The following is a 17,125-nucleotide window of genomic DNA, read 5'->3' on the forward strand; positions in this document are numbered from 1 at the left end:
CACTCTGTCGTTCTGGTCTCCGTTGCCGTTTTGAGAGAACACCTGAGTCTAGCAAAAGTTAGCACATTTGACACAGGAACTCCCTCAGAACTTGTTTGCAGTGTCTTTGCACTCGTCACTGTATCCTACCCAACCCCCCAGGGGCCTCGTCAAACAGAATCTATCCTGACCCAGACCGCGAGCTTTACGACTCCACCCCTTTGTTGCCAAGATACCCATAACTCTCTTCCCCCAGGGGTTCGGGAAAGCAACACACACTCCTCTTTAAGTAAAGAGAGAGCAGCGAATAAGGCTTCTCGTACATACTGCCTACTGGTTTTCATAGACACACCACGCAGTTTGGAGCTATTTACCACCCTGTCGTTCCACGTCCACATGGCTCCAGGTGAAAGGTCGCGACCCATTGCCACCATTCTTTCGCAGAGGCAATATTGTAGCCTATGAGGCTCATCCGAGGCGCGATCATTGCTGGTTGAAAACTTTACCCAATACCCTGCCAGGATGACTTGAAATAGAGTCAGCCTTGGCAATTTTTGCCAGCTTCTTTTGGAGCTTATCGTGTTGTTGAAGAATAGGTCTGGTGTGCTTAATGCATTGCGCGCTTCCATTATTTAACACACCTGATTCGGATCATCGACCGTTTTGAATCGCACTGCATGAGGTGAAAGTGTCACATAAGGAAAGTGCACAAAATGTGCAGAGCAGATGAACAATCACAGCAAGGACCGACGAGGATGGGATTCGAACCCACGCGTGCAGAGCACAATGGATTAGCAGTCCATCGCCTTAACCACTCAGCCACCTCGTCACTCATGTGAGTGCCTGACTGACCTCTGGGCTGCGGTGGTTTTCCTGAAGAACATTTAAGCACTGTGACGTTGAAGCTCACCCTTGAAACCAAAGTATAGTTCATTTTTGTACATGTACGCTGAGATATGCGTACAGTTGAACACGTGAATTTCAAAGCATATTCCATTTGTTTGTGCATTCGAATGCAGGAGGTTAAACACGTGCGTTTCGAAAGTTTAACCTTTGTCCAGCACCAGCTGCATTATTCATCGTTTATGACTGATGTTCTTTGTACTCTTAAAAGCTGAGCTTGCTCCTATCTCATGACCCCCCTCAGACAAGCGCTTGTCATTGTGGCCCTCTGTCGTTCTGAGAGAACACCTGAGTCTAGCAAAAGTTAGCACATTTGACACAGGACCTCCCTCAGAACTTGTTTGCAGTGTCTTTGCACTCGTCACTGTATCCTACCCAACCCCCCAGGGGCCTCGTCAAACAGAATCTATCCTGACCCAGACCGCGAGCTTTACGACTCCACCCCTTTGTTGCCAAGATACCCATAACTCTCTTCCCCCAGGGGTTCGGGAAAGCAACACACACTCCTCTTTAAGTAAAGAGAGAGCAGCGAATAAGGCTTCTCGTACATACTGCCTACTGGTTTTCATAGACACACCACGCAGTTTGGAGCTATTTACCACCCTGTCGTTCCACGTCCACATGGCTCCAGGTGAAAGGTCGCGACCCATTGCCACCATTCTTTCGCAGAGGCAATATTGTAGCCTATGAGGCTCATCCGAGGCACGATCATTGCTGGTTGAAAACTTTACCCAATACCCTGCCAGGATGACTTGAAATAGAGTCAGCCTTGGCAATTTTTGCCAGCTTCTTTTGGAGCTTATCGTGTTGTTGAAGAATAGGTCTGGTGTGCTTAATGCATTGCGCGCTTCCATTATTTAACACACCTGATTCGGATCATCGACCGTTTTGAATCGCACTGCATGAGGTGAAAGTGTCACATAAGGAAAGTGCACAAAATGTGCAGAGCAGATGAACAATCACAGCAAGGACCGACGAGGATGGGATTCGAACCCACGCGTGCAGAGCACAATGGATTAGCAGTCCATCGCCTTAACCACTCGGCCACCTCGTCACTCAATTTGAGTGCCTGACTGACCTCTGGGCTGCGGTGGTTTTCCTGAAGAACCTTTTAGCACTGTGACGTTGAAGCTCACCCTTGAAACCAAAGTATAGTTAATTTTTGTACATGTACGCTGAGATATGCGTACAGTTGAACACGTAGAATTTCAAAGCATATTCCATTTGTTTGCGCATTCGAATGCAGGAGGTTAAACACGTGCGCTCTCGAAAGTTTAACCTTTGTCCAGCACCAGCTGCATTATTCATCGTTTATGACTGATGTTCTTTGTACTCTTAAAAGCTGAGCTTGCTCCTATCTCATGACCCCCCTCAGACAAGCGCTTGTCATTGTGGCCCTCTGTCGTTCTGAGAGAACACCTGAGTCTAGCAAAAGGTAGCACATTTGACACAGGACCTCCCTCAGATCTTGTTTGCAGTGTCTTTGCACTCGTCACTGTATCCTACCCAACCCCCCAGGGGCCTCGTCAAACAGAATCTATCCTGACCCAGACCGCGAGCTTTACGACTCCACCCCTTTGTTGCCAAGATACCCATAACTCTCTTCCCCCAGGGGTTCGGGAAAACAACACACACTCCTCTTTAAGTAAAGAGAGAGCAGCGAATAAGGCTTCTCGTACATACTGCCTACTGGTTTTCGTAGACACACCACGCAGTTTGGAGCTATTTACCACCCTGTCGTTCCACGTCCACATGGCTCCAGGTGAAAGGTCGCGACCCTTGCCACCATTCTTTCGCAGAGGCAATATTGTAGCCTATGAGGCTCACCCGAGGCGCGATCATTGCTGGTTGAAAACTTTACCCAATACCCCGCCAGGATGACTTGAAATAGAGTCATCCTTGGCAATTTTTGCCAGCTTCTTTTGAAGCTTATCGTGTTGTTGAAGAATAGGTCTCGTGTCCTTAATGCATTGCGTGCTTCCATTATTTAACACACCTGATTCGGATCATCGACCGTTTTGAATCGCACTGCATGAGGTGAAAATGTCACATAAGGAAAGTGCACAAAATGTGCAGAGCAGATGAACAATCACAGCAAGGACCGACGAGGATGGGATTCGAACCCACGCGTGCAGAGCACAATGGATTAGCAGTCCATCGCCTTAACCACTCGGCCACCTCGTCACTCATGTGAGTGCTTGACTGACCTCTGGGCTGCGGTGGTTTTCCTGAAGAACATTTAAGCACTGTGACGTTGAAGCTCACCCTTGAAACCAAAGTATAGTTCATTTTTGTACATGTACGCTGAGATCTGCGTACAGTTGAACACGTGAATTTCAAAGCATATTCCATTTGTTTGTGCATTCGAATGCAGGAGGTTAAACACGTGCGTTTCGAAAGTTTAACCTTTGTCCAGCACCAGCTGCATTATTCATCGTTTATGACTGATGTTCTTTGTACTCTTAAAAGCTGAGCTTGCTCCTATCTCATGACCCCCCTCAGACAAGCGCTTGTCATTGTGGCCCTCTGTCGTTCTGAGAGAACACCTGAGTCTAGCAAAAGTTAGCACATTTGACACAGGACCTCCCTCAGAACTTGTTTGCAGTGTCTTTGCACTCGTCACTGTATCCTACCCAACCCCCCAGGGGCCTCGTCAAACAGAATCTATCCTGACCCAGACCGCGAGCTTTACGACTCCACCCTTTTGTTGCCAAGATACCCATAACTCTCTTCCCCCAGGGGTTCGGGAAAGCAACACACACTCCTCTTTAAGTAAAGAGAGAGCAGCGAATAAGGCTTCTCGTACATACTGCCTACTGGTTTTCATAGACACACCACGCAGTTTGGAGCTATTTACCACCCTGTCGTTCCACGTCCACATGGCTCCAGGTGAAAGGTCGCGACCCATTGCCACCATTCTTTCGCAGAGGCAATATTGTAGCCTATGAGGCTCATCCGAGGCGCGATCATTGCTGGTTGAAAACTTTACCCAATACCCTGCCAGGATGACTTGAAATAGAGTCAGCCTTGGCAATTTTTGCCAGCTTCTTTTGGAGCTTATCGTGTTGTTGAAGAATAGGTCTGGTGTGCTTAATGCATTGCGCGCTTCCATTATTTAACACACCTGATTCGGATCATCGACCGTTTTGAATCGCACTGCATGAGGTGAAAGTGTCACATAAGGAAAGTGCACAAAATGTGCAGAGCAGATGAACAATCACAGCAAGGACCGACGAGGATGGGATTCGAACCCACGCGTGCAGAGCACAATGGATTAGCAGTCCATCGCCTTAACCACTCGGCCACCTCGTCACTCATGTGAGTGCCTGACTGACCTCTGGGCTGCGGTGGTTTTCCTGAAGAACATTTAAGCACTGTGACGTTGAAGCTCACCCTTGAAACCAAAGTATAGTTCATTTTTGTACATGTACGCTGAGATATGCGTACAGTTGAACACGTGAATTTCAAAGCATATTCCATTTGTTTGTGCATTCGAATGCAGGAGGTTAAACACGTGCGTTTCGAAAGTTTAACCTTTGTCCAGCACCAGCTGCATTATTCATCGTTTATGACTGATGTTCTTTGTACTCTTAAAAGCTGAGCTTGCTCCTATCTCATGACCCCCCTCAGACAAGCGCTTGTCATTGTGGCCCTCTGTCGTTCTGAGAGAACACCTGAGTCTAGCAAAAGTTAGCACATTTGACACAGGACCTCCCTCAGAACTTGTTTGCAGTGTCTTTGCACTCGTCACTGTATCCTACCCAACCCCCCAGGGGCCTCGTCAAACAGAATCTATCCTGACCCAGACCGCGAGCTTTACGACTCCACCCCTTTGTTGCCAAGATACCCATAACTCTCTTCCCCCAGGGGTTCGGGAAAGCAACACACACTCCTCTTTAAGTAAAGAGAGAGCAGCGAATAAGGCTTCTCGTACATACTGCCTACTGGTTTTCATAGACACACCACGCAGTTTGGAGCTATTTACCACCCTGTCGTTCCACGTCCACATGGCTCCAGGTGAAAGGTCGCGACCCATTGCCACCATTCTTTCGCAGAGGCAATATTGTAGCCTATGAGGCTCATCCGAGGCGCGATCATTGCTGGTTGAAAACTTTACCCAATACCCTGCCAGGATGACTTGAAATAGAGTCAGCCTTGGCAATTTTTGCCAGCTTCTTTTGGAGCTTATCGTGTTGTTGAAGAATAGGTCTGGTGTGCTTAATGCATTGCGCGCTTCCATTATTTAACACACCTGATTCGGATCATCGACCGTTTTGAATCGCACTGCATGAGGTGAAAGTGTCACATAAGGAAAGTGCACAAAATGTGCAGAGCAGATGAACAATCACAGCAAGGACCGACGAGGATGGGATTCGAACCCACGCGTGCAGAGCACAATGGATTAGCAGTCCATCGCCTTAACCACTCGGCCACCTCGTCACTCATGTGAGTGCCTGACTGACCTCTGGGCTGCGGTGGTTTTCCTGAAGAACCTTTTAGCACTGTGACGTTGAAGCTCACACTTGACACCAAAGTATAGTTCATTTTTGTACATGTACGCTGAGATATGCGTACAGTTGAACACGTAGAATTTCAAAGCATATTCCATTTGTTTGCGCATTCGAATGCAGGAGGTTAAACACGTGCGCTCTCGAAAGTTTAAACTTTGTCCAGCACCAGCTGCATTATTCATCGTTTATGACTGATGTTCTTTGTACTCCTAAAAGCTGAGCTTGCTCCTATCTCATGACCCCCCTCAGACAAGCGCTTGTCATTGTGGCCCTCTGTCGTTCTGGTCTCCGTTGCCGTTTTGAGAGAACACCTGAGTCTAGCAAAAGTTAGCACATTTGACACAGGAACTCCCTCAGAACTTGTTTGCAGTGTCTTTGCACTCGTCACTGTATCCTACCCAACCCCCCAGGGGCCTCGTCAAACAGAATCTATCCTGACCCAGACCGCGAGCTTTACGACTCCACCCCTTTGTTGCCAAGATACCCATAACTCTCTTCCCCCAGGGGTTCGGGAAAGCAACACACACTCCTCTTTAAGTAAAGAGAGAGCAGCGAATAAGGCTTCTCGTACATACTGCCTACTGGTTTTCATAGACACACCACGCAGTTTGGAGCTATTTACCACCCTGTCGTTCCACGTCCACATGGCTCCAGGTGAAAGGTCGCGACCCATTGCCACCATTCTTTCGCAGAGGCAATATTGTAGCCTATGAGGCTCATCCGAGGCGCGATCATTGCTGGTTGAAAACTTTACCCAATACCCTGCCAGGATGACTTGAAATAGAGTCAGCCTTGGCAATTTTTGCCAGCTTCTTTTGGAGCTTATCGTGTTGTTGAAGAATAGGTCTGGTGTGCTTAATGCATTGCGCGCTTCCATTATTTAACACACCTGATTCGGATCATCGACCGTTTTGAATCGCACTGCATGAGGTGAAAGTGTCACATAAGGAAAGTGCACAAAATGTGCAGAGCAGATGAACAATCACAGCAAGGACCGACGAGGATGGGATTCGAACCCACGCGTGCAGAGCACAATGGATTAGCAGTCCATCGCCTTAACCACTCGGCCACCTCGTCACTCATGTGAGTGCCTGACTGACCTCTGGGCTGCGGTGGTTTTCCTGAAGAACATTTAAGCACTGTGACGTTGAAGCTCACCCTTGAAACCAAAGTATAGTTCATTTTTGTACATGTACGCTGAGATATGCGTACAGTTGAACACGTGAATTTCAAAGCATATTCCATTTGTTTGTGCATTCGAATGCAGGAGGTTAAACACGTGCGTTTCGAAAGTTTAACCTTTGTCCAGCACCAGCTGCATTATTCATCGTTTATGACTGATGTTCTTTGTACTCTTAAAAGCTGAGCTTGCTCCTATCTCATGACCCCCCTCAGACAAGCGCTTGTCATTGTGGCCCTCTGTCGTTCTGAGAGAACACCTGAGTCTAGCAAAAGTTAGCACATTTGACACAGGACCTCCCTCAGAACTTGTTTGCAGTGTCTTTGCACTCGTCACTGTATCCTACCCAACCCCCCAGGGGCCTCGTCAAACAGAATCTATCCTGACCCAGACCGCGAGCTTTACGACTCCACCCCTTTGTTGCCAAGATACCCATAACTCTCTTCCCCCAGGGGTTCGGGAAAGCAACACACACTCCTCTTTAAGTAAAGAGAGAGCAGCGAATAAGGCTTCTCGTACATACTGCCTACTGGTTTTCATAGACACACCACGCAGTTTGGAGCTATTTACCACCCTGTCGTTCCACGTCCACATGGCTCCAGGTGAAAGGTCGCGACCCATTGCCACCATTCTTTCGCAGAGGCAATATTGTAGCCTATGAGGCTCATCCGAGGCGCGATCATTGCTGGTTGAAAACTTTACCCAATACCCTGCCAGGATGACTTGAAATAGAGTCAGCCTTGGCAATTTTTGCCAGCTTCTTTTGGAGCTTATCGTGTTGTTGAAGAATAGGTCTGGTGTGCTTAATGCATTGCGCGCTTCCATTATTTAACACACCTGATTCGGATCATCGACCGTTTTGAATCGCACTGCATGAGGTGAAAGTGTCACATAAGGAAAGTGCACAAAATGTGCAGAGCAGATGAACAATCACAGCAAGGACCGACGAGGATGGGATTCGAACCCACGCGTGCAGAGCACAATGGATTAGCAGTCCATCGCCTTAACCACTCGGCCACCTCGTCACTCATGTGAGTGCCTGACTGACCTCTGGGCTGCGGGGGTTTTCCTGAAGAACATTTAAGCACTGTGACGTTGAAGCTCACCCTTGAAACCAAAGTATAGTTCATTTTTGTACATGTACGCTGAGATATGCGTACAGTTGAACACGTGAATTTCAAAGCATATTCCATTTGTTTGTGCATTCGAATGCAGGAGGTTAAACACGTGCGTTTCGAAAGTTTAACCTTTGTCCAGCACCAGCTGCATTATTCATCGTTTATGACTGATGTTCTTTGTACTCTTAAAAGCTGAGCTTGCTCCTATCTCATGACCCCCCTCAGACAAGCGCTTGTCATTGTGGCCCTCTGTCGTTCTGAGAGAACACCTGAGTCTAGCAAAAGGTAGCACATTTGACACAGGACCTCCCTCAGATCTTGTTTGCAGTGTCTTTGCACTCGTCACTGTATCCTACCCAACCCCCCAGGGGCCTCGTCAAACAGAATCTATCCTGACCCAGACCGCGAGCTTTACGACTCCACCCCTTTGTTGCCAAGATACCCATAACTCTCTTCCCCCAGGGGTTCGGGAAAACAACACACACTCCTCTTTAAGTAAAGAGAGAGCAGCGAATAAGGCTTCTCGTACATACTGCCTACTGGTTTTCGTAGACACACCACGCAGTTTGGAGCTATTTACCACCCTGTCGTTCCACGTCCACATGGCTCCAGGTGAAAGGTCGCGACCCTTGCCACCATTCTTTCGCAGAGGCAATATTGTAGCCTATGAGGCTCACCCGAGGCGCGATCATTGCTGGTTGAAAACTTTACCCAATACCCCGCCAGGATGACTTGAAATAGAGTCATCCTTGGCAATTTTTGCCAGCTTCTTTTGAAGCTTATCGTGTTGTTGAAGAATAGGTCTCGTGTCCTTAATGCATTGCGTGCTACCATTATTTAACAAACCTGATTCGGATCATCGACCGTTTTGAATCGCACTGCATGAGGTGAACGTGTCACATAAGGAAAGTGCACAAAATGTGCAGAGCAGATGAACAATCACAGCAAGGACCGACGAGGATGGGATTCGAACCCACGCGTGCAGAGCACAATGGATTAGCAGTACATCGCCTTAACCACTCAGCCACCTCGTCACTCATGTGAGTGCCTGACTGACCTCTGGGCTGCGGTGGTTTTCCTGAAGAACCTTTTAGCACTGTGACGTTGAAGCTCACCCTTGAAACCAAAGTATAGTTAATTTTTGTACATGTACGCTGAGATATGCGTACAGTTGAACACGTAGAATTTCAAAGCATATTCCATTTGTTTGCGCATTCGAATGCAGGAGGTTAAACACGTGCGCTCTCGAAAGTTTAACCTTTGTCCAGCACCAGCTGCATTATTCATCGTTTATGACTGATGTTCTTTGTACTCTTAAAAGCTGAGCTTGCTCCTATCTCATGACCCCCCTCAGACAAGCGCTTGTCATTGTGGCCCTCTGTCGTTCTGAGAGAACACCTGAGTCTAGCAAAAGGTAGCACATTTGACACAGGACCTCCCTCAGATCTTGTTTGCAGTGTCTTTGCACTCGTCACTGTATCCTACCCAACCCCCCAGGGGCCTCGTCAAACAGAATCTATCCTGACCCAGACCGCGAGCTTTACGACTCCACCCCTTTGTTGCCAAGATACCCATAACTCTCTTCCCCCAGGGGTTCGGGAAAACAACACACACTCCTCTTTAAGTAAAGAGAGAGCAGCGAATAAGGCTTCTCGTACATACTGCCTACTGGTTTTCGTAGACACACCACGCAGTTTGGAGCTATTTACCACCCTGTCGTTCCACGTCCACATGGCTCCAGGTGAAAGGTCGCGACCCTTGCCACCATTCTTTCGCAGAGGCAATATTGTAGCCTATGAGGCTCACCCGAGGCGCGATCATTGCTGGTTGAAAACTTTACCCAATACCCCGCCAGGATGACTTGAAATAGAGTCATCCTTGGCAATTTTTGCCAGCTTCTTTTGAAGCTTATCGTGTTGTTGAAGAATAGGTCTCGTGTCCTTAATGCATTGCGTGCTTCCATTATTTAACACACCTGATTCGGATCATCGACCGTTTTGAATCGCACTGCATGAGGTGAAAATGTCACATAAGGAAAGTGCACAAAATGTGCAGAGCAGATGAACAATCACAGCAAGGACCGACGAGGATGGGATTCGAACCCACGCGTGCAGAGCACAATGGATTAGCAGTCCATCGCCTTAACCACTCGGCCACCTCGTCACTCATGTGAGTGCTTGACTGACCTCTGGGCTGCGGTGGTTTTCCTGAAGAACATTTAAGCACTGTGACGTTGAAGCTCACCCTTGAAACCAAAGTATAGTTCATTTTTGTACATGTACGCTGAGATCTGCGTACAGTTGAACACGTGAATTTCAAAGCATATTCCATTTGTTTGTGCATTCGAATGCAGGAGGTTAAACACGTGCGTTTCGAAAGTTTAACCTTTGTCCAGCACCAGCTGCATTATTCATCGTTTATGACTGATGTTCTTTGTACTCTTAAAAGCTGAGCTTGCTCCTATCTCATGACCCCCCTCAGACAAGCGCTTGTCATTGTGGCCCTCTGTCGTTCTGAGAGAACACCTGAGTCTAGCAAAAGTTAGCACATTTGACACAGGACCTCCCTCAGAACTTGTTTGCAGTGTCTTTGCACTCGTCACTGTATCCTACCCAACCCCCCAGGGGCCTCGTCAAACAGAATCTATCCTGACCCAGACCGCGAGCTTTACGACTCCACCCCTTTGTTGCCAAGATACCCATAACTCTCTTCCCCCAGGGGTTCGGGAAAGCAACACACACTCCTCTTTAAGTAAAGAGAGAGCAGCGAATAAGGCTTCTCGTACATACTGCCTACTGGTTTTCATAGACACACCACGCAGTTTGGAGCTATTTACCACCCTGTCGTTCCACGTCCACATGGCTCCAGGTGAAAGGTCGCGACCCATTGCCACCATTCTTTCGCAGAGGCAATATTGTAGCCTATGAGGCTCATCCGAGGCGCGATCATTGCTGGTTGAAAACTTTACCCAATACCCTGCCAGGATGACTTGAAATAGAGTCAGCCTTGGCAATTTTTGCCAGCTTCTTTTGGAGCTTATCGTGTTGTTGAAGAATAGGTCTGGTGTGCTTAATGCATTGCGCGCTTCCATTATTTAACACACCTGATTCGGATCATCGACCGTTTTGAATCGCACTGCATGAGGTGAAAGTGTCACATAAGGAAAGTGCACAAAATGTGCAGAGCAGATGAACAATCACAGCAAGGACCGACGAGGATGGGATTCGAACCCACGCGTGCAGAGCACAATGGATTAGCAGTCCATCGCCTTAACCACTCGGCCACCTCGTCACTCATGTGAGTGCCTGACTGACCTCTGGGCTGCGGTGGTTTTCCTGAAGAACATTTAAGCACTGTGACGTTGAAGCTCACCCTTGAAACCAAAGTATAGTTCATTTTTGTACATGTACGCTGAGATATGCGTACAGTTGAACACGTGAATTTCAAAGCATATTCCATTTGTTTGTGCATTCGAATGCAGGAGGTTAAACACGTGCGTTTCGAAAGTTTAACCTTTGTCCAGCACCAGCTGCATTATTCATCGTTTATGACTGATGTTCTTTGTACTCTTAAAAGCTGAGCTTGCTCCTATCTCATGACCCCCCTCAGACAAGCGCTTGTCATTGTGGCCCTCTGTCGTTCTGAGAGAACACCTGAGTCTAGCAAAAGGTAGCACATTTGACACAGGACCTCCCTCAGATCTTGTTTGCAGTGTCTTTGCACTCGTCACTGTATCCTACCCAACCCCCCAGGGGCCTCGTCAAACAGAATCTATCCTGACCCAGACCGCGAGCTTTACGACTCCACCCCTTTGTTGCCAAGATACCCATAACTCTCTTCCCCCAGGGGTTCGGGAAAACAACACACACTCCTCTTTAAGTAAAGAGAGAGCAGCGAATAAGGCTTCTCGTACATACTGCCTACTGGTTTTCGTAGACACACCACGCAGTTTGGAGCTATTTACCACCCTGTCGTTCCACGTCCACATGGCTCCAGGTGAAAGGTCGCGACCCTTGCCACCATTCTTTCGCAGAGGCAATATTGTAGCCTATGAGGCTCACCCGAGGCGCGATCATTGCTGGTTGAAAACTTTACCCAATACCCCGCCAGGATGACTTGAAATAGAGTCATCCTTGGCAATTTTTGCCAGCTTCTTTTGAAGCTTATCGTGTTGTTGAAGAATAGGTCTCGTGTCCTTAATGCATTGCGTGCTACCATTATTTAACAAACCTGATTCGGATCATCGACCGTTTTGAATCGCACTGCATGAGGTGAACGTGTCACATAAGGAAAGTGCACAAAATGTGCAGAGCAGATGAACAATCACAGCAAGGACCGACGAGGATGGGATTCGAACCCACGCGTGCAGAGCACAATGAATTAGCAGTACATCGCCTTAACCACTCGGCCACCTCGTCACTCATGTGAGTGCCTGACTGACCTCTGGGCTGCGGTGGTTTTCCTGAAGAACCTTTTAGCACTGTGACGTTGAAGCTCACCCTTGAAACCAAAGTATAGTTAATTTTTGTACATGTACGCTGAGATATGCGTACAGTTGAACACGTAGAATTTCAAAGCATATTCCATTTGTTTGCGCATTCGAATGCAGGAGGTTAAACACGTGCGCTCTCGAAAGTTTAACCTTTGTCCAGCACCAGCTGCATTATTCATCGTTTATGACTGATGTTCTTTGTACTCTTAAAAGCTGAGCTTGCTCCTATCTCATGACCCCCCTCAGACAAGCGCTTGTCATTGTGGCCCTCTGTCGTTCTGGTCTCCGTTGCCGTTTTGAGAGAACACCTGAGTCTAGCAAAAGGTAGCACATTTGACACAGGACCTCCCTCAGAACTTGTTTGCAGTGTCTTTGCACTCGTCACTGTATCCTACCCAACCCCCCAGGGGCCTCGTCAAACAGAATTTATCCTGGCCAGACCGCGAGCTTTACGACTCCACCCCTTTGTTGCCAAGATACCCATAACTCTCTTCCCCCAGGGGTTCGGGAAAGCAACACACACTCCTCTTTAAGTAAAGAGAGAGCAGCGAATAAGGCTTCTCGTACATACTGCCTACTGGTTTTCGTAGACACACCACGCAGTTTGGAGCTATTTACCACCCTGTCGTTCCACGTCCACATGGCTCCAGGTGAAAGGTCGCGACCCTTGCCACCATTCTTTCGCAGAGGCAATATTGTAGCCTATGAGGCTCATCCGAGGCGCGATCATTGCTGGTTGAAAACTTTACCCAATACCCCGCCAGGATGACTTGAAATAGAGTCAGCCTTGGCAATTTTTGCCGCCTTCTTTTGAAGCTTATCGTGTTGTTGAAGAATAGGTCTCGTGTCCTTAATGCATTGCGTGCTTCCATTATTTAACACACCTGATTCGGATCATCGACCGTTTTGAATCGCACTGCATGAGGTGAAAATGTCACATAAGGAAAGTGCACCAAATGTGCAAAGCAGATGAACAATCACAGCAAGGATCGAGGAGGATGGGATTCGAACCCACGCGTGCAGAGCACAAAGGATTAGCAGTCCATTGCTTTAACCACTCGGCCACCTCGTCACTCGTGTGAGGGCCCGACTGACCTCTGGGCTGTGGTGGTTTTCCTGAAGAACCTTTTAGCACTGTGATGTTGAAGCTCACCCTTGGCACCAAAGTATAGTTCATTTTTGTACATGTACGCTGAGATATGCGTACAGTTGAACACGTAGAATTTCAAAGCATATTCCATTTGTTTGCGCATTCGAATGCAGGAGGTTAAACACGTGCGCTCTCGAAAGTTTAAAGGCAAAAGCGAAAGGCTTTGTCCAGCACCTGTTGCATTTTTCATCGTTTATGACTGATGTTCTTTGTACTCTTAAAAGCTGAGCTTGCTCCTATCTCATGACCCCCCTCAGACAAGCGCTTGTCATTGTGGCCCTCTGTCGTTCTGGTCTCCGTTGCCGTTTTGAGAGAACACCTGAGTCTAGCAAAAGGTAGCACATTTGACACAGGACCTCCCTCAGAACTTGTTTGCAGTGTCTTTGCACTCGTCACTGTATCCTACCCAACTCCCCAGGGGCCTCGTCAAACAGAATCTATCCTGACCCAGACCACGAGCTTTACGACTCCACCCCTTTGTTGCCAAGATACCCATAACTCTCTTCCCCCAGGGGTTCGGGAAAGCAACACACACTCCTCTTTAAGTAAAGAGAGAGCAGCGAATAAGGCTTCTCGTACATACTGCCTACTGGTTTTCGTAGACACACCACGCAGTTTGGAGCTATTTACCACCCTGTCGTTCCACGTCCACATGGCTCCAGCTGAAAGGTCGCGACCCTTGCCACCATTCACCATTCACATGTGATAAATGCAGGGAAATAGTTAGGCTGACAGAGAAGATTTCAGAATTAGAGACACGCATCCAAACTGTAATTGAGGACAGTAAAAATGTTAGGGCTCTAGATACGGCTTTGGATGCGTCTAGCTCAGGGATTCCTATACATTGTTCTTTTCCGGAAACAGAGCCCCAGCAGCAGGGCAACTGGGTGACGGTGAGGCAGCGTAGTCGTGGGTCAAAACACCGCTCTTCTGTTCCGATCAAAAAATTAAACAGGTTCTCCCCACTCAGTGACGCACCCACTGAGAAACCTGATGAAAGTGCTCTAGTTATTGGTGATTCTATTGTACGGAACGTGAATATAGAGACACCAGCCACCATAGTCAAATGTTTACCGGGAGCCAGAGCGCCTGACATCTTGGCAAATTTAAAAGTGCTGGCTAATGCTAAACGTAAATACAGTAAGATTGTTATTCATGCCGGCGCTAATGATGTTCGACTTCGCCAGTCGGAGATCACTAAAAAGCACCTCAGTATTTGAATGAGCTCCTTTTACATTATAATCCTCTACGTCCACTACGTTCTCAAAACTCAGGTAATTTGATAATACCTAGAATATCAAAATCAACTGCAGGCGGCAGATCCTTTTCCTATTTGGCGCCTAAACTCTGGAATAACCTACCTAACATTGTTCGGGAGGCAGACACACTCTTGCAGTTTAAATCTAGATTAAAGACCCATCTCTTTAACCTGGCATACACATAACATACTAATATGCTTTTATTATCCAAATCCGTTAAAGGATTTTTAGGCTGCATTAATTAGGTAAATCGGAACCGGCAACACTTCCCATAACAACCTATGTACTTGCTACATCATTAGAAGAATGGCATCTACGCTAATATTTGTCTGTTTCTCTCTTGTTCCGAGGTCACCGTGGCCACCAGATCCAGTCTGTATCCAGATCAGAGGGTCACTGCAGTCACCCGGATCCAGTACGTATCCAGACCAGATGCTGGATCAGCACCTAGAAAGGACCTCTACATCCCTGAAAGACAGCGGAGACCAGGACAACTAGAGCCCCAGATACAGATCCCCTGTAAAGACCTTGTCTCAGAGGAGCACCAGGACAAGACCACAGGAAACAGATGATTCTTCTGCACAATCTGACTTTGCTGCAGTCTGGAATTGAACTACTGGTTTCGTCTGGTCAGAGGAGAACTGGCCCCCCAACTGAGCCTGGTTTCTCCCAAGGTTTTTTTCTCCATTCTGTCACCGATGGAGTTTCGGTTCCTTGCCGCTGTCGCCTCTGGCTTGCTTAGTTGGGGACACTTCATCTACAGCGATATCGTTGACTTGATTGCAAATAAATGCACAGACACTATTTAACTGAACAGAGATGACATAACTGAATCCAATGATGAACTGCCTTTAATTCAAACTTCAATTCAATTCAATTCAAGTTTATTTGTATAGCGCTTTTTACAATACAAATCGTTACAAAGCAACTTTACAGAAAATTATGTTTCTACAATATTTAGTAGTAGCTAGTAGTTTGTGCACGTTTGACAGGATTTTAGAAAAATAAAAATAATAATAATAATAATACAAGACGTAGTCAGCTAGATGATGAACTATCAATATTATTAATTAATAGTAATTATAGGATGCAGTCACACATGTAGCAATAATTGTTAGTTCTGTTTGTTGATTCAAGGTTAGCATCATCTGGGGTCCTCTGAGGGTCATCTCTTCTCAGGTGTTCTGGATCCAGACTGGAGCTTGTGTAAATCCTAGTTACCACGGGATGTAAATCCCGTGGCAAAACATAGAAACAAAATAGAGACATCATTAGCATAGCTGCTGATCCAACAAAGTAAAATTAGTTTAACCCAAGCTAAAGAATAAAAATGCAGATGCAACTACACTCACAATTTAAGAGATACATTATTCGAATGCTTGGCGAAAGAGATGCGTTTTTAATCTAGATTTAAACAGAGAGAGTGTGTCTGAACCCCGAACATTATCAGGAAGGCTATTCCAGAGTTTGGGAGCCAAATGTGAAAAAGCTCTACCTCCTTTAGTGGACTTTGCTATCCTAGGAACTACCAAAAGTCCAGCGTTTTGTGACCTTAGGGTGCGTGATGGGTTGTAGCGTGGTAGAAGGCTAGTTAGGTACGCAGGAGCTAAACCATTTAGGGCCTTATAGGTAAGTAATGATAATTTGTAACTGATACGGAACTTAATAGGTAGCCAGTGCAGAGACTGTAAAATTGGGGTAATATGATCATATTTTCTTGACCTGGTAAGGACTCTAGCTGCTGCATTTTGGACTACCTGTAGCTTGTTTATTGACGAAGCAGGACAACCACCTAGAAGTCCATTACAATAGTCCAGTCTAGAGGTCATGAAAGCATGAACTAGCTTTTCTGCATCAGAAACAGATAACATGTTTCGTAGCTTGGCAATGTTTCTAAGATGGAAGAATGCGGTTTTTGTAACATTGGAAATATGATTTTCAAAAGACAAATTGCTGTCCAATATAACACCCAGATTTCTGACTGTAGAGGAAGTAACAGTACATCCGTCTAGTTGCAGATTGTAATCTACAAGATTCTGTGTGGTGTTTTTTGGTCCAATAATTAATATCTCTGTCTTATCCGAATTTAATTGGAGAAAATTATTTGTCATCCAATCTTTTACATTTTTAACACACTCTGTTAGCTTAGATAATTGGGAAGTTTCATCTGGTCTCGTTGAAATATATAGTTGAGTATCATCAGCATAACAGTGGAAGCTAATTCCGTATTTTCTAATAATATTACCAAGGGGCAACATGTATATTGAAAATAGAAGGGGACCTAGGACGGATCCTTGTGGCACTCCATATTTTACTGATGATAAATGAGATGACACCCCATTTAAGTAAACAAAATGGTAGCGATCGGACAGGTAGGATCTAAACCATCTTAGAGCCTGCCCTTGAATACCTGTATAGTTTTGTAATCGATCTATGAGTATGTCATGATCTATGGTGTCGAACGCAGCACTAAGATCAAGTAAGACTAGAAATGAGATGCAGCCTTGATCTGACGCAAGAAGCAGGTCATTTG

The 17,125-nt window shown here is 46.6% G+C and overlaps 24 non-coding genes across 24 annotated transcripts; 12 read left to right on the forward strand and 12 right to left on the reverse strand.

Moving 5' to 3' along the window:
• Positions 1–411: 411 nt before the first annotated feature.
• Positions 412–552, forward strand: LOC132137124 (U4 spliceosomal RNA). Its single transcript, XR_009431761.1, has one exon. It is a non-coding gene; the product is annotated as a U4 spliceosomal RNA (small nuclear RNA).
• A 174-nt stretch (positions 553–726) lies between these two features.
• On the reverse strand, positions 727–808 carry trnas-gcu (transfer RNA serine (anticodon GCU)). Its single transcript has one exon. It is a non-coding gene; the product is annotated as a tRNA-Ser (tRNA).
• A 731-nt stretch (positions 809–1,539) lies between these two features.
• LOC132137094 (U4 spliceosomal RNA) lies at positions 1,540–1,680 on the forward strand. Its single transcript, XR_009431732.1, has one exon. It is a non-coding gene; the product is annotated as a U4 spliceosomal RNA (small nuclear RNA).
• Positions 1,681–1,854: 174 nt separating this feature from the next.
• Positions 1,855–1,936, reverse strand: trnas-gcu (transfer RNA serine (anticodon GCU)). Its single transcript has one exon. It is a non-coding gene; the product is annotated as a tRNA-Ser (tRNA).
• A 733-nt stretch (positions 1,937–2,669) lies between these two features.
• LOC132137125 (U4 spliceosomal RNA) lies at positions 2,670–2,810 on the forward strand. Its single transcript, XR_009431762.1, has one exon. It is a non-coding gene; the product is annotated as a U4 spliceosomal RNA (small nuclear RNA).
• A 174-nt stretch (positions 2,811–2,984) lies between these two features.
• Positions 2,985–3,066, reverse strand: trnas-gcu (transfer RNA serine (anticodon GCU)). Its single transcript has one exon. It is a non-coding gene; the product is annotated as a tRNA-Ser (tRNA).
• A 731-nt stretch (positions 3,067–3,797) lies between these two features.
• On the forward strand, positions 3,798–3,938 carry LOC132137126 (U4 spliceosomal RNA). Its single transcript, XR_009431763.1, has one exon. It is a non-coding gene; the product is annotated as a U4 spliceosomal RNA (small nuclear RNA).
• A 174-nt stretch (positions 3,939–4,112) lies between these two features.
• On the reverse strand, positions 4,113–4,194 carry trnas-gcu (transfer RNA serine (anticodon GCU)). The gene has a single exon. It is a non-coding gene; the product is annotated as a tRNA-Ser (tRNA).
• A 731-nt stretch (positions 4,195–4,925) lies between these two features.
• On the forward strand, positions 4,926–5,066 carry LOC132137127 (U4 spliceosomal RNA). The gene has a single exon (XR_009431764.1). It is a non-coding gene; the product is annotated as a U4 spliceosomal RNA (small nuclear RNA).
• Positions 5,067–5,240: 174 nt separating this feature from the next.
• trnas-gcu (transfer RNA serine (anticodon GCU)) lies at positions 5,241–5,322 on the reverse strand. Its single transcript has one exon. It is a non-coding gene; the product is annotated as a tRNA-Ser (tRNA).
• Positions 5,323–6,073: 751 nt separating this feature from the next.
• On the forward strand, positions 6,074–6,214 carry LOC132137128 (U4 spliceosomal RNA). The gene has a single exon (XR_009431765.1). It is a non-coding gene; the product is annotated as a U4 spliceosomal RNA (small nuclear RNA).
• A 174-nt stretch (positions 6,215–6,388) lies between these two features.
• trnas-gcu (transfer RNA serine (anticodon GCU)) lies at positions 6,389–6,470 on the reverse strand. Its single transcript has one exon. It is a non-coding gene; the product is annotated as a tRNA-Ser (tRNA).
• A 731-nt stretch (positions 6,471–7,201) lies between these two features.
• On the forward strand, positions 7,202–7,342 carry LOC132137129 (U4 spliceosomal RNA). Its single transcript, XR_009431766.1, has one exon. It is a non-coding gene; the product is annotated as a U4 spliceosomal RNA (small nuclear RNA).
• A 174-nt stretch (positions 7,343–7,516) lies between these two features.
• Positions 7,517–7,598, reverse strand: trnas-gcu (transfer RNA serine (anticodon GCU)). The gene has a single exon. It is a non-coding gene; the product is annotated as a tRNA-Ser (tRNA).
• Positions 7,599–8,328: 730 nt separating this feature from the next.
• LOC132137136 (U4 spliceosomal RNA) lies at positions 8,329–8,469 on the forward strand. The gene has a single exon (XR_009431772.1). It is a non-coding gene; the product is annotated as a U4 spliceosomal RNA (small nuclear RNA).
• A 174-nt stretch (positions 8,470–8,643) lies between these two features.
• Positions 8,644–8,725, reverse strand: trnas-gcu (transfer RNA serine (anticodon GCU)). The gene has a single exon. It is a non-coding gene; the product is annotated as a tRNA-Ser (tRNA).
• Positions 8,726–9,457: 732 nt separating this feature from the next.
• On the forward strand, positions 9,458–9,598 carry LOC132137148 (U4 spliceosomal RNA). Its single transcript, XR_009431784.1, has one exon. It is a non-coding gene; the product is annotated as a U4 spliceosomal RNA (small nuclear RNA).
• A 174-nt stretch (positions 9,599–9,772) lies between these two features.
• Positions 9,773–9,854, reverse strand: trnas-gcu (transfer RNA serine (anticodon GCU)). The gene has a single exon. It is a non-coding gene; the product is annotated as a tRNA-Ser (tRNA).
• A 731-nt stretch (positions 9,855–10,585) lies between these two features.
• Positions 10,586–10,726, forward strand: LOC132137130 (U4 spliceosomal RNA). The gene has a single exon (XR_009431767.1). It is a non-coding gene; the product is annotated as a U4 spliceosomal RNA (small nuclear RNA).
• Positions 10,727–10,900: 174 nt separating this feature from the next.
• Positions 10,901–10,982, reverse strand: trnas-gcu (transfer RNA serine (anticodon GCU)). The gene has a single exon. It is a non-coding gene; the product is annotated as a tRNA-Ser (tRNA).
• Positions 10,983–11,712: 730 nt separating this feature from the next.
• On the forward strand, positions 11,713–11,853 carry LOC132137159 (U4 spliceosomal RNA). Its single transcript, XR_009431797.1, has one exon. It is a non-coding gene; the product is annotated as a U4 spliceosomal RNA (small nuclear RNA).
• Positions 11,854–12,027: 174 nt separating this feature from the next.
• trnas-gcu (transfer RNA serine (anticodon GCU)) lies at positions 12,028–12,109 on the reverse strand. Its single transcript has one exon. It is a non-coding gene; the product is annotated as a tRNA-Ser (tRNA).
• A 749-nt stretch (positions 12,110–12,858) lies between these two features.
• LOC132137064 (U4 spliceosomal RNA) lies at positions 12,859–12,999 on the forward strand. The gene has a single exon (XR_009431703.1). It is a non-coding gene; the product is annotated as a U4 spliceosomal RNA (small nuclear RNA).
• A 174-nt stretch (positions 13,000–13,173) lies between these two features.
• trnas-gcu (transfer RNA serine (anticodon GCU)) lies at positions 13,174–13,255 on the reverse strand. The gene has a single exon. It is a non-coding gene; the product is annotated as a tRNA-Ser (tRNA).
• Positions 13,256–17,125: the final 3,870 nt, after the last annotated feature.

This window comes from Carassius carassius, unplaced genomic scaffold, assembly GCF_963082965.1.
Source record: "Carassius carassius unplaced genomic scaffold, fCarCar2.1 SCAFFOLD_68, whole genome shotgun sequence".
Lineage (NCBI taxonomy): Eukaryota > Metazoa > Chordata > Actinopteri > Cypriniformes > Cyprinidae > Carassius > Carassius carassius.